Raw genomic sequence first — 14,429 nt, forward strand, 5'->3', positions numbered from 1 at the left:
TGTGTACATAAGGTGTTTCTATGGACAAACCAGCTGAAATGTGGAAAAGCCACACTCATGTAATCAACTACAAAGGTTTCTGGTTATCCAGGTGAATGAAGTTTACTTATACTGACTTATTTCCATACCCTTCTGTTGGAGAAATAAACATTGGTGACAGTCCTTCTCTTGCCATCAGCCATCCTGTGACCTTCTCTTGCCATCAGACATCCTGTGACCTTCTCTTGCCATCAGCCATCCTGTGACCTTCTCTTGCCATCAGCCATCCTGTGACCTTCTCTTGCCATCAGACATCCTGTGACCTTATCTTGCCATCAGCCATCCTGTAACCTTCTCTTGCCATCAGACATCCTTGTATCAAACAGTTTGTTGGTTATGGCTCTCTTGCGTGTCGATAGACCTGAGGAATAAACCAGTTCAGATGTTGTTGACCACTGTAATATATAATATATAAATGGGCTGGACCTTGCATGTAGAAGAATGATTATGGGTAGACGTGTTTATATGAAATTCCCCAGGACAGTATTAGGAGGTTTACCCAAGTCAGAAAGGACAATATAAGAGAGATGTGTGATAGGGAGAAGAGCATGTTGGGGTTAGGATACGGAGAGAATGACTAATAAGATATGTAAGACAGCACTGGATCAGGTCAACACCTGATAAAACATATCCTTCTGTGTATCTTATGTGACTTCTGAATTCTAACTTACCATGGAAGGAAGGAAAATATTATTCTTACTTCATTCCCACACCGTATCATGGAATTTCAAAACTAGGCCCATCATTAATGGCATTTGATTCAAACTCCAGGTTTCAACACAAGCAACATATATATATATATATATCCCTGGGGTTAGGGGAGAAAGAATACTTCCCACGTATTCCCTGCGTGTCGTAGAAGGCGACTAAAAGGGGAAGGAGCGGGTGGCTGGAAATCCTCCCCTCTCGTTTTTTTTTTAATTTTCCAAAAGAAGGAACAGAGAAGGGGGCCAGGTGAGGATATTCCCTCTAAGGCCCAGTCCTCTGTTCTTAACGCTACCTCACTAATGCGGGAGATGGCGAATGGTATGAAAGAAATATATATATATATATATATATATATATATATATATATATATATATATATATATATATATATATATAATTTGTTTACGGATGGGGTTGTTAAGGAGGTAAATGCAAGAGTTTTGGAAAGAGGGGCAAGTATGAAGTTTGTTGGGGATGAGAGAGCTTGGGAAGTGAGTCAGTTGTTGTTCGCTGATGATACAGCGCTGGTGGCTGATTCATGTGAGAAACTGCAGAAGCTGGAGACTGAGTTTGGTAAAGTGTGTGAAAGAAGAAAGTTAAGAGTAAATGTGAATAAGAGCAAGGTTATTAGGTACAGTAGGGTTGAGGGTCAATCCAATTGGGAGGTGAGTTTGAATGGAGAAAAACTGGAGGAAGTGAAGTGTTTTAGATATCTGGGAGTGGATCTGGCAACGGATGGAACCATGGAAGCGGAAGTGGATCATAGGGTAGGGGAGGGGGCGAAAATTCTGGGAGCTTTGAAGAATGTGTTGAAGTCGAGAACATTATCTCGGAGGGCAAAAATGGGTATGTTTGAAGGAATAGTGGTTCCAACAATGTTGTATGGTTACGAGGCGTGGACTATGGATAGAGTTGTGCGCAGGAGGATGGATGTGCTGGAAATGAAATGTTTGAGGACAATGTGTGGTGTGAGATGGTTTGATCGAGTAAGTAACGTAAGGGTAAGAGAGATGTGTGGAAATAAAAAGAGCGTGGTTGAGAGAGCAGAAGAGGGTGTTTTGAAATGGTTTGGTCACATGGAGAGAATGAGTGAGGAAAGATTGACCAAGAGGATATATGTGTCGGAGGTGGAGGGAATGAGGAGAAGAGGGAGACCAAATTGGAGGTGGAAAGATGGAGTGAAAAAGATTTTGTGTGATCGGGGCCTGAACATGCAGGAGGGTGAAAGGAGGGCAAAGAATAGAGTGAATTGGAGCGATGTGGTATACCGGGGTTGACGTGCTGTCAGTGGATTGAATCAAGGCATGTGTATGGGGTGGGTTGTGCCATTTCTTTCGTCTGTTTCCTTGCGCTACCTCGCAAACGCGGGATATATATATATATATATATATATATATATATATATATATATATATATATATATATATATATATATATATGTATATATATATATATATACATAAAGAAGAGTGAATGTTGGGGTGAAGATGGTGGTGAGAGTAAGTGAGCTTGGGAAGGAGACTTGTGTGAGGAAGTACCAGGAGAGACTGAGTACAGAATGGAAAAAGGTGAGAACAATGGAAGTAAGGGGAGTGAGGGAGGAATAGGATGTATTCAGGGAATCAGTGATGGATTGCGCAAAAGATGCTTGTGGCATGAGAAGAGTGGGAGGTGGGTTGATTAGAAAGGGTAGTGAGTGGTGGGATGAAGAAGTAAGATTATTAGTGAAAGAGAAGAGAGAGGCATTTGGACGATTTTTGCAGGGAAAAAATGCAATTGGGTGGGAGATGTATAAAAGAAAGAGACAGGAGGTCAAGAGAAAGGTACAAGAGGTGAAAAAGAGGGCAAATGAGAGTTGGGGTGAGAGAGTATCATTAAATTTTAGGGAGAATAAAAAGATGTTCTGGAAGGAGGTAAATAAAGTGCGTAAGACAAGGGAGCAAAGGGGAACTTCAGTGAAGGGCGCAAATGGGGAGGTGATAACAAGTAGTGGTGATGTGAGAAGGAGATGGAATGAGTATTTTGAAGGTTTGTTGAATGTGTTTGATGATAGAGTGGCAGATATAGGGTGTTTTGGTCGAGGTGGTGTGCAAAGTGAGAGGGTTAGGGAATATGATTTGGTAAACAGAGAAGAGGTAGTAAAAGCTTTGCGAAAGATGAAAGCTGGCAAGGCAGCAGGTTTGGATGGTATTGCAGTGGAATTTATTAAAAAAGGGGGTGACTGTATTATTGACTGGTTGGTAAGGTTATTTAATGTATGTATGACTCATGGTGAGGTGCCTGAGGATTGGCGGAATGCGTGCATAGTGCCAATGTACAAAGGCAAAGGGGATAAGAGTGAGTGCTCAAATTACAGAGTTTGTTGAGTATTCCTGGTAAATTATATGGGAGGGTATTGATTGAGAGGGTGAAGGCATGTACAGAGCATCAGATTGGGGAAGAGCAGTGTGGTTTCAGAAGTGGTAGAGGATGTGTGGATCAGGTGTTTGCTTTGAAGAATGTATGTGAGAAATACTTAGAAAAGCAAATGGATTTGTATGTAGCATTTATGGATCTGGAGAAGGCATATGATAGAGGAGTTGATAGAGATGCTCTGTGGAAGGTATTAAGAATATATGGTGTGGGAGGCAAGTTGTTAGAGGCAGTGAAAAGTTTTTATCGAGGATGTAAGGCATGTGTACGTGTAGGAAGAGAGGAAAGTGATTGGTTCTCAGTGAATGTAGGTTTGCGGCAGGGGTGTGTGATGTCTCCATGGTTGTTTAATTTGTTTATGGATGGGGTTGTTAGGGAGGTGAATGCAAGAGTTTTGGAAAGAGGGGCAAGTATGAAGTCTGTTGTGGATGAGAGAGCTTGGGAAGTGAGTCAGTTGTTGTTCGCTGATGATACAGCACTGGTGGCTGATTCATGTGAGAAACTGCAGAAGCTGGTGACTGAGTTTGGTAAAGTGTGTGAAAGAAGAAAGTTAAGAGTAAATGTGAATAAGAGCAAGGTTATTAGGTACAGTAGGGTTGAGGGTCAAGTCAATTGGGAGGTAAGTTTCAATGGAGAAAAACTGGAGGAAGTAAAGTGTTTTAGATATCTGGGAGTGGATCTGGCAGCGGATGGAACCATGGAAGTGGAAGTGGATCATAGGGTGGGGGAGGGGGCGAAAATCCTGGGAGCCTTGAAGAATGTGTGGAAGTCAAGAACATTATCTCGGAAAGCATAAATGGGTATGTTTGAAGGAATAGAGGTTCCAACAATGTTTTATGGTTGCGAGGCGTGGGCTATGGATAGAGTTGTGCGCAGGAGGATGGATGTGCTGGAAATGAGATGTTTGAGGACAATGTGTGGTGTGAGGTGGTTTGATCGAGTAAGTAACGTAAGGGTAAGAGAGATGTGTGGAAATAAAAAGAGCGTGGTTGAGAGAGCAGAAGAGGGTGTTTTGAAATGGTTTGGGCACATGGAGAGAATGAGTGAGGAAAGATTGACCAAGAGGATATATGTGTCGGAGGTGGAGGGAACGAGGAGAAGTGGGAGACCAAATTGGAGGTGGAAAGATGGAGTGAATAAGATTTTGTGTGATCGGGGCCTGAACATGCAGGAGGGTGAAAGGAGGGCAAGGAATAGAGTGAATTGGATCGATGTTGTATACGAGGGTTGACGTGCTGTCAGTGGATTGAATCAGGGCATGTGAAGCGTCTGGGGTAAACCATGGAGAGCTGTGTAGGTATGTACATTTGCATGTGTGGACGTATGTATATACATGTGTATGGGGGTGGGTTGGGCCATTTGTTTCGTCTGTTTCCTTGCGCTACCTCGCAAATGTGGGAGACAGCGACAAAGCAAAAAATATATATATATATATATATATATATATATATATATATATATATATATATATATATATATATATATATATATTTTTTTTTTTTCATACTATTTGCCATTTCCTGCGTTAGCAAGGTAGCGTTAAGAACATAGAACTGGGCCTTAGAGGGAATATCCTCACCTGACCCCCTTCTCTGTTCCTTCTTTTGGAAAATTTGAAAAAAACAAGAAAGGGGAGGATTTCCAACCACCCACTCCCTCCCCTTTTAGTCGCCTTCTACGACACACAGGGAATACGTGGGAAGTATTCTTTCTCCCCTATCCCCAGGGATAATATATATATATATATATATATATATATATATATATATATATATATATATATATATATATATATATATATATATATATATATATATTTTCTTTTTTTTTTTATACTTTGTCGCTGTCTCCCGCGTTTGCGAGGTAGCGCAAGGAAACAGACGAAAGAAATGGCCCAACCCACCCCCATACACATGTATATACATACGTCCACATACGCAAATATACATACCTACACAGCTTTCCATGGTTTACCCCAGACGCTTCACATGCCCTGATTCAATCCACTGACAGCACGTCAACCCCGGTATACCACATCGCTCCAATTCACTCTATTCCTTGCCCTCCTTTCACCCTCCTGCATGTTCAGGCCCCGATCACACAAAATCTTTTTCACTCCATCCTTCCACCTCCAATTTGGTCTCCCTCTTCTCCTCGTTCCCTCCACCTCCGACACATATATCCTCTTGGTCAATCTTTCCTCACTCATTCTCTCCATGTGCCCAAACCACTTCAAAACACCCTCTTCTGCTCTCTCAACCATGCTCTTTTTATTTCCACACATCTCTCTTACCCTTACGTTACTCACTCGATCAAACCACCTCACACCACACATTGTCCTCAAACATCTCATTTCCAGCACATCCATCCTCCTGCGCACAACTTTATCCATAGCCCACGCCTCGCAACCATACAACATTGTTGGAACCACTATTCCTTCAAACATACCCATTTTTGCTTTCCGAGATAATGTTCTCGACTTCCACACATTCTTCAAGGCTCCCAGAATTTTCGCCCCCTCCCCCACCCTATGATCCACTTCCACTTCCATGGTTCCATCCGCTGCCAGATCCACTCCCAGATATCTAAAACACTTCACTTCCTCCAGTTTTTCTCCATTCAAACTCACCTCCCAATTGACTTGACCCTCAACCCTACTGTACCTAATAACCTTGCTCTTATTCACATTTACTCTTAACTTTCTTCTTCCACACACTTTACCAAACTCAGTCACCAGCTTCTGCAGTTTCTCACATGAATCAGCCACCAGCGCTGTATCATCAGCGAACAACAACTGACTCACTTCCCAAGCTCTCTCATCCCCAACAGACTTCATACTTGCCCCTCTTTCCAAAACTCTTGCATTTACCTCCCTAACAACCCCATCCATAAACAAATTAAACAACCATGGAGACATCACACACCCCTGCCGCAAACCTACATTCACTGAGAACCAATCACTTTCCTCTCTTCCTACACGTACACATGCCTTACATCCTCGATAAAAACTTTTCACTGCTTCTAACAACTTTCCTCCCACACCATATATTCTTAATACCTTCCACAGAGCATCTCTATCAACTCTATCATATGCCTTCTCCAGATCCATAAATGCTACATACAAATCCATTTGCTTTTCTAAGTATTTCTCACATACATTCTTCAAAGCAAACACCTGATCCACACATCCTCTACCACTTCTGAAACCACACTGCTCTTCCCCAATCTGATGCTCTGTACATGCCTTCACCCTCTCAATCATTACCCTCCCATATAATTTACCAGGAATACTCAACAAACTTATACCTCTGTAATTTGAGCACTCACTCTTATCCCCTTTGCCTTTGTACAATGGCACTATGCACGCATTCCGCCAATCCTCAGGCACCTCACCATGAGTCATACATACATTAAATAACCTTACCAACCAGTCAACAATACATATATATATATATATATATATATATATATATATATATATATATATATTATTATTATTATTATTTTGCTTTGTCGCTGTCTCCCGCGTTTGCGAGGTAGCGCAAGGAAACAGACGAAAAGAAATGGCCCAACCCACCCCCATACACAATGTATATACATACACGTCCACACACGCAAATATACATACCTATACATCTCAATGTACACATATATATACACACACAGACACATACATATATACCCATGCACACAATTCACACTGTCTGCCTTTATTCATTCCCATCGCCACCTCGCCACACATGGAATACCATCCCCCTCCCCCCTCATGTGTGCGAGGTAGCACTAGGAAAAGACAACAAAGGCCCCATTCGTTCACACTCAGTCTCTAGCTGTCATGCAATAATGCCCGAAACCACAGCTCCCTTTCCACATCCAGGCCCCACAAAACTTTCCATGGTTTACCCCAGACGCTTCACATGCCCTGATTCAATCCACTGACAGCACGTCAACCCCGGTATACCACATCGATCCAATTCACTCTATTCCTTGCCCTCCTTTCACCCTCCTGCATGTTCAGGCCCCGATCACACAAAATCTTTTTCACTCCATCTTTCCACCTCCAATTTGGTCTCCCACTTCTCCTCGTTCCCTCCACCTCCGACACATATATCCTCTTGGTCAATCTTTCCTCACTCATTCTCTCCATGTGCCCAAACCATTTCAAAACACCCTCTTCTGCTCTCTCAACCACGCTCTTTTTATTTCCACACATCTCTCTTACCCTTACATTACTTACTCGATCAAACCACCTCACACCACACATTGTCCTCAAACATCTCATTTCCAGCACATCCACCCTCCTGCGCACAACTCTATCCATAGCCCATGCCTCGCAACCATACAACATTGTTGGAACCACTATTCCTTCAAACATACCCATTTTTGCTTTCCGAGATAATGTTCTCGACTTCCACACATTCTTCAAGGCTCCCAGGACTTTTTGCCCCCTCCCCCACCCTATGATTCACTTCCGCTTCCATGGTTCCATCCGCTGCCAGATCCACTCCCAGATATCTAAAACACTTTACTTCCTCCAGTTTTTCTCCATTCAAACTTACCTCCCAATTGACTTGACCCTCAACCCTACTGTACCTTATAACCTTGCTCTTATTCACATTTACTCTTAACTTTCTTCTTTCACACACTTTACCAAACTCAGTCACCAGCTTCTGCAGTTTCTCACATGAATCAGCCACCAGCGCTGTATCATCAGCGAACAACAACTGACTCACTTCCCAAGCTCTCTCATTCACAACAGACTTCATACTTGCCCCTCTTTCCAAAACTCTTGCATTCACCTCCCTAACAACCCCATCCATAAACAAATTAAACAACCATGGAGACATCACACACCCCTGCCGCAAACCTACATTCACTGAGAACCAATCACTTTCCTCTCTTCCTACACGTACACATGCCTTACATCCTCGATGAAAACTTTTCACTGCTTCTAACAACTTTCCTCCCACACCATATATTCTTAATACCTTCCACAGAGCATCTCTATCAACTCTATCATATGCCTTCTCCAGATCCATAAATGCTACATACAAATCCATTTGCTTTTCTAAGTATATCGCAAGTAATCACTTACGACCAATCTTTCTAAAACACAAATCAGCTGATTGGTATAAACAAAGACACACAGCTATGACGTCATATATGTAAATATGCCAGACAGACAACGAACGTACCACAAACTTATTGTAGGCGTAAATAGGTGATTTATTAACGAATTCTATCATCAATAAAGCTATCCAAATTAGCTAGGTTTATTGTCTAAAAATTGTTTATATTTTTTCCGAAAATTTTATTCTTGACATCAATTATCAGTTAATGTCTAGATAAATAATTATATTATTATCAAATAACGTCGAGATGAGGATTTTTAACAATAGTTACCATGAAATAATTAATTATAAAAAGGTCAGGTATTGTAAATTATATCTCATCAAGTACATATATTATTGTACAAATATCCAATGTTAGTTCTCATGCGGGTGTGTTGCTTGAGAAGGTTGGATCCTCATGGCTACTTCCTCTGTTGTAGATGAAACAAGTGTTTCAACTGGCCCCACTGAGAAAGCGTTCTCTCAGGTGCTCATTGGGCTTTGCTTAAGGTGCAGAATGTTTGTTATCACTCAAGATATGGATACATCCTTATGCTCTAAATGCTGTAGCTTTTGATATGCTTGACTGTTAAGGAGAAAATCGTTTTGATGTAGTAGTATCCTGAGTCAGTGTGTAGATACAAGCTGGCTCACTAACACGTGAGACAGCAACAAAGTATAATACATAGTTGACCTCATGGCTGTGGAGAGGGAAGAAGCCTTGATGGTGATACAAACATTGTTTATCTTACAGAAATGTGTCATGATTAATGTTGAAGACAGAACTTTGATATTTTTTGCAATGCAGAAGATCAGAGATTATGGAAGGTTGCATTCTCACACATCATATCCATTTTTTGATGCATCTGTTTAAAGGTTTCATCCACATTAAAGGAATCCTAATTTGACGGTTGGAATGAATTATTACTTAATTTCTTTAATTTTCATTCTAACTCACAGTATATTATATTGATATATATTATGCTCATGACATCAATAGACTGGGTGTGTACATATGAGAAGTTTTTGGTTCATGACACTTTGTCATGAAGTGCAGAAAAGGCAGTTATTTAAAAAGAATTGCTCAGAAATGTTTTTATTACCACACATCTCTCTTACCCTTTCATTACTTACTCAGTCAAACCACCTCACACCACATATTGTCCTCAAACATCTCATTTCCAGCACATCCACCCTCCTCCACACAACTCTATCTATAGCCCATGCCTCGCAACCGTTTAACATTGTTGGAACCACTATTCCTTCAAACATACCCATCTTTGCCTTCCAAGATAACGTTCTCGACTTCCACACATTTTTCAACACTCCCAGAACTGTCTTCCCCTCCCCAACTGTATGACTCACTTCCGCTTCCATGGTTCCATCCGCTGCCAAATCCACTCCCAGGTATCTAAAACACTTCACTTCCTCCAGTTTTTCTCCATTTGAACTTACCTCCCATTTGACTTGTCCCTCAACCCTACTGTACCTAATAACCTTGCTCTTATTAACATTTACTCTAAGCTTTCTTCTTTCACATGCTTTACCAAACTCAGTCACCAGTTTCTGCAGTTTCTCACCCGAATCAGCCACCAGCGTTTGTATCATCAGCAAACAACAACTGACTAACTTCCCAAGCTCTCTCATCTACAACAGACTGCATACTTGCCCCTCTTTCCAAAACTCTTGCATTCACCTCTCTAACAACCCCATCCATAAACAAATTAAACAACCATGGAGACCATGCACCCCTGCCGCAAACCAACATTCCTATTCGTACACTAGCCTTAGATCTTAAATAAAAACTTTTCACTGCTTCAAACAACTTTCCTCTCACACCATATATTCTTAATACCTTCCACAGAGCATCTCTATCAACTCTTATCATATGCCTTCTCCAGATTCATAAATGCTACATACAAATCCATTTGCTTTTCTAATTATTTCTCACATACATTTTTCAAAGCAAACACCAGATCCATACATCCTCTACCACTTCTGAAACCACACTGCTCTTCCCCAATGTGATGCTCTGTACATGCCTCCACCCTCTCAATCGATACCCTCCCATATAATTTCCCAGGAATGCTCAACAAACTTATACCTCTATAGTTCGAGCACTAACTTTTATCCCCTTTGATTTTGTATAGTGGCACTATGCAGTGATTCCACCAATCCTCAGGCACCTTACCATGAGTCTTTTTTTTTTTTTTTTTTTTTTTGCTTCGTCGCTGTCTCCCGCGTTTGCGAGGTAGCGCAAGGAAACAGACGAAAGAAATGGCCCAACCCACCCCCATACACATGTATATACATACACGTCCACACACGCAAATATACATACCTACACAGCTTTCCATGGTTTACCCCAGACGCTTCACATGCCCTGATTCAATCCACTGACAGCACGTCAACCCCGGTATACCACATCGATCCAATTCACTCTATTCCTTGCCCTCCTTTCACCCTCCTGCATGTTCAGGCCCCGATCACACAAAATCTTTTTCACTCCATCTTTCCACCTCCAATTTGGTCTCCCACTTCTCCTCGTTCCCTCCACCTCCGACACATATATCCTCTTGGTCAATCTTTCCTCACTCATTCTCTCCATGTGCCCAAACCATTTCAAAACACCCTCTTCTGCTCTCTCAACCACGCTCTTTTTATTTCCACACATCTCTCTTACCCTTACGTTACTTACTCGATCAAACCACCTCACACCACACACTGTCCTCAAACATCTCATTTCCAGCACATCCACCCTCCTGCGCACAACTCTATCCATAGCCCACGCCTCGCAACCATACAACATTGTTGGAACCACTATTCCTTCAAACATACCCAATTTTGCTTTCCGAGATAATGTTCTCGACTTCCACACATTCTTCAAGGCTCCCAGGATTTTCGCCCCCTCCCCCACCCTATGATCCACTTCCGCCTCCATGGTTCCATCCGCTGCCAGATCCACTCCCAGATATCTAAAACACTTTACTTCCTCCAGTTTTTCTCCATTCAAACTTACCTCCCAATTGACTTGACCCTCAACCCTACTGTACCTAATAACCTTGCTCTTATTCACATTTACTCTTAACTTTCTTCTTTCACACACTTTACCAAACTCAGTCACCAGCTTCTGCAGTTTCTCACATGAATCAGCCACCAGCGCTGTATCATCAGCGAACAACAACTGACTCACTTCCCAAGCTCTCTCATCCCCAACAGACTTCATACTTGCCCCTCTTTCCAAAACTCTTGCATTCACCTCCATAACAACCCCATCCATAAACAAATTAAACAACCATGGAGACATCACACACCCCTGCCGCAAACCTACATTCACTGAGAACCAATCACTTTCCTCTCTTCCTACACGTACACATGCCTTACATCCTCGATAAAAACTTTTCACTGCTTCTAACAACTTGCCTCCCACACCATATATTCTTAATACCTTCCACAGAGCATCTCTATCAACTCTATCATGTGCCTTCTCCAGATCCATAAATGCTACATACAAATCCATTTGCTTTTCTAAGTATTTCTCACATACATTCTTCAAAGCAAACACCTGATCCACACATCCTCTACCACTTCTGAAACCACACTGCTCTTCCCCAATCTGATGCTCTGTACATGCCTTCACCCTCTCAATCAATACCGACCCATATAATTTACCAGGAATACTCAACAAACTTATACCTCTGTAATATGAGCACTCACTCTTATCCCCTTTGCCTTTGTACAATGGCACTATGCACGCATTCCGCCAATCCTCAGGCACCTCACCATGAGTCATACTTACATTAAATAACCTTACCAACCAGTCAATAATACAGTCACCCCCTTTTTTAATAAATTCCACTGCAATACCATCCAAACCTGCTGCCTTGCCGGCTTTCATCTTCCGCAAAGCTTTTACTACCTCTTCTCTGTTTACCAAATCATTTTCCCTAACCCTCTCACTTTGCACACCACCTCGACCAAAACACCCTATATCTGCCACTCTATCATCAAACACATTCAACAAACCTTCAAAATACTCACTCCATCTCCTTCTCACATCACCACTACTTGTTATCACCTCCCCATTTGCGCCCTTCACTGAAGTTCCCATTTGCTCCCTTGTCTTACGCACTTTATTTACCTCCTTCCAGAACATCTTTTTATTCTCCCTAAAATTTATGATACTCTCTCACCCCAACTCTCATTTGCCCTCTTTTTCACCTCTTGCACCTTTCTCTTGACCTCCTGTCTCTTTCTTTTATACATCTCCCACTCAATTGCATACATACGTATACTTATGTATATCTGTCTTTTTAAACCAGGTATTCCCAATCACCAGTCCTTTTTCAGCACATAAATCTACAAGCTCTTCATCATTTCTATTTGCAACACTGAACACCCCATGTACACCAATTATTCCCTCAAATGCCATATTACTCACCTTTGCATACAAATCACCCATCACTATTTCCTGGTTTCGTGCATTAAAACTACTAACACACTCACTCAGATGCTCCCAAAACACTTGCCTCTCATGATCTTTCTTCTCATGCCCAGTTGCATATGCACCAATAATCACCCATCTCTCTCCATCCACTTTCAGTTTTACCCATATCAATCTAGAGTTTACTTTCTTACACTCTATCACATACTCCCACAACTCCTGTTTCAGGAGTAGTGCTACTCCTTCTCTTGCTCTTGTCCTCTCACTAACCCCTGACTTTACTCCAAAGACTTTCCCAAACCCCTCTTCCCCTTTACCCTTGAGCTTTGTTTCACTCAAAGCCAAAACATCCAGGATCCTTTCCTCAAACATACTACCTATCTCTTCTTTTTTCTCATCTTGGTTACATCCATACACATTTAGACACCCCAATCTGAGCCTTCGAGGACGCTCATAAAATGGATGTAGGTGGCATGTAACTCAATATTGGTTGGTGAATGCAAGATAAAATGGATGTAGGTGGCATGTAACTCAATATGGGTTGGTGAATGCAAGATAAAATGGACGTAGGTGGCATGTAGCTCAATATTGGTTGGTGAAGACATTGAATAACGGTTGGTTAGGTGGGATGCAACAATCATTGAGTTAAAGAAGTAACGCAAGCCTAGCCCAGTCATGGTGAACCCGTATGGTGGTCATTAAGCCTAACTATTTACATATTTCACAAGTAATTTATCCATCATTTTGCGAAAAGCCACCAGGGATTGATGCAAAATGCTGCTTCTTAATTTTTTTATTTTGAATTATTCTTTATTGGTTATTTTTTTTTTATTATACTTTGTCGCTGTCTCCTGTGTCAGCGAGGTAGCGAAAGGAAAGAGAAGAAAGAATGGCCCAACCCACCCACATACACATATATATACATACACATCCACACACGCACATATACATACCTAAACATTTCAACATTTATATACATGTGAAGCATCTGGGGTAAACCATGTTCTTGTGGGGCCTGGATGTGGAAAGGGAGCTGTGGTTTCTGTGCATTATACATGACAGCTAGAGACTGAGTGTGAACGAATGTGGCCTTTGTTGTCTTTTCCTAGCGCTGCCTCGCGCGCATGTGGGGGGAGGGGGTTGTCATTTCATGTGTGGTGGGGTGGCGACGGGAATGAATAAAGGCAGCAAGTATGAATTGTGTTTCTCCTCTTGGTTACATCCACACACATTTAGACACCCCAATCTGAACCTTCGAGGAGGATGAGCACTCCTCGCATGACTCCTTCTTTTTCCCCTTTTAGAAAGTTAAAATAGAAGGAGGGGAGGGTTTCTAGCCCCCCACTCCCGTCCACTTTAGTCGCCTTCTACAACACATGAGGAATGCGTGGGAAGTATTCTTTCTCTCCCATCCCTAGGGATATTATTAGTTAGTGTTTGTAATATTTAAACAGACCCTGGATATTGTACTGAATAATTGGTTTATATGGGAGCGATTCAGAGCTCAGTTTTGGACCATGAGAAGTGTTGTGGTCAATTGGCTTAAGAAATGGAAATTGGGGAGGAGCATGCATGAAGATCAGAGAAATTGTATTGTGGGGTACATTAGCTCAAAATAGCACAGAAGCTAGAAGCTTAATTTGTGAACTAATGACATTACTTTTTTATTCTCTGTGATTTTAAGGATTACACTTTTTTATCCATCTGATGGTAAA

The 14,429-nt window shown here is 41.7% G+C and overlaps 1 long non-coding RNA gene across 1 annotated transcript; it reads right to left on the reverse strand.

Annotated features, from left to right (window-relative positions):
- Positions 1-298: 298 nt before the first annotated feature.
- On the reverse strand, positions 299-11,894 carry LOC139748436 (uncharacterized). The gene is made up of 2 exons (XR_011712673.1): positions 8,255-11,894; positions 299-400 (listed from the first exon to the last, which is right to left on the reverse strand). It is a non-coding gene; the product is annotated as an uncharacterized lncRNA (long non-coding RNA).
- Positions 11,895-14,429: the final 2,535 nt, after the last annotated feature.

Source organism: Panulirus ornatus, unplaced genomic scaffold (genome assembly GCF_036320965.1).
Source record: "Panulirus ornatus isolate Po-2019 unplaced genomic scaffold, ASM3632096v1 CTG_2413_pilon, whole genome shotgun sequence".
In the NCBI taxonomy this organism is placed as follows: Eukaryota; Metazoa; Arthropoda; class Malacostraca; order Decapoda; family Palinuridae; genus Panulirus; species Panulirus ornatus.